Source organism: Gossypium arboreum, chromosome 6, assembly GCF_025698485.1.
Source record: "Gossypium arboreum isolate Shixiya-1 chromosome 6, ASM2569848v2, whole genome shotgun sequence".
In the NCBI taxonomy this organism is placed as follows: Eukaryota; Viridiplantae; Streptophyta; class Magnoliopsida; order Malvales; family Malvaceae; genus Gossypium; species Gossypium arboreum.
This window is the reverse complement of record NC_069075.1, coordinates 12,778,049-12,779,327: the sequence shown is the minus strand read 5'-3', so window position 1 is coordinate 12,779,327 and position 1,279 is coordinate 12,778,049. Positions and strand designations below refer to the sequence as shown.

At 38.4% G+C, this 1,279-nt stretch overlaps 1 non-coding gene across 1 annotated transcript; it reads right to left on the bottom strand.

Moving 5' to 3' along the window:
• Positions 1–367: 367 nt before the first annotated feature.
• LOC128294889 (small nucleolar RNA R71) lies at positions 368–474 on the bottom strand. Its single transcript, XR_008285196.1, has one exon. It is a non-coding gene; the product is annotated as a small nucleolar RNA R71 (small nucleolar RNA).
• Positions 475–1,279: the final 805 nt, after the last annotated feature.

The window sequence follows — 1,279 nt, the reverse complement described above, 5'->3', positions numbered from 1 at the left end:
ACGCACTATGTATGATTATGCTAAACTAAATTTAACAGGAACTGAGTCAAGTATAGTTAGGCCTGCTATTGCTACAAAGAATTTTGAATTGAAACCTAGCACAATTCAAATGATACAGCAGTTTGTCCAGTTTGATGGTTTACAGGATGAGGATCCAAACAATCACTTGGCAAATTTTCTGGAGTTTTGCGACACATTTAAAATAAATGGCATTTTTGAAGACGCCATACCTCTTTGGTTATTTCCCTTTTCATTAAGGAATAAGGCTAAATAGTGGTTGAACTCATTACCACGAGGGTCAATCACTACATGGGAACAAATGACCGAAAAGTTTTTACTAAAATATTTTCTGCCTGATAAAACGACTAAATTAAGGAATGATATCTCTTCTTTTGTGCAGATGGATCTAGAAACACTCTACAATACATGAGAGAGATACAAGGATCTGTTGAGAAGGTGCCCTCACCATGAGTTACCACTCTGGCTACAGGTTCAAACTTTTCACAATGGCCTGAATCCTTCAACTAGACAGATGGTTGACGTAGCAGCTGGTGGGACTATCAATAATAAGACACCTGAAGATGCTTATGAATATATAGAAGAGATGTCACTAAATAATTATCAGTGGCAAGTCATGAGGACAAAGCCAATGAAAGCAGCTAGTGTTTTCAACCTCGATGCGGTTACTATGCTATCTAACTAGGTAGAACTCTTAAATAAAAAGATTGAAGGATTGTGTGGTTCTACTCAGGTACATCTAGTAATGCAATGCAATACAAATGAAGGCGGAACGAGCAATTCAGAATACCAACCTTATGGCCTCAACATGGAACACGAGCAACTAAATTTTATGGGTAATAATCTTCGACCTCAAAATAATCCTTATAATAACATTTACAATGCAAGTCGGAGGAACCACCCAAATTTCTCATTGGGAGGCCAAGGAAATCAAAGACCACAACACCATCCAGGCTTCCAACAACAACCTTACCAGCAAGAGAAAAAGTCGAACCTTGAAGAGATGATGCAAAATTTATTTCAGTCATGGAATCCCATTTTCAAAACACTGAAACTGCACTTAAAAAAATCAGTAAGCGTCGATCCAAGGACTCGAGAATTAAATTGGGCAGCTGGCTAAGATGATTTCAGAAAGACCACTAGGAAGTATACCTGGTAACACTGAACCCAATCCAAAAGAGCATGTGAAAGCAGTTACACTAAGGAGTGGGAAAGTGTTAGCTGAATCCGAAAAGAAGCCACCACAAGAAGCTGAAAGAGA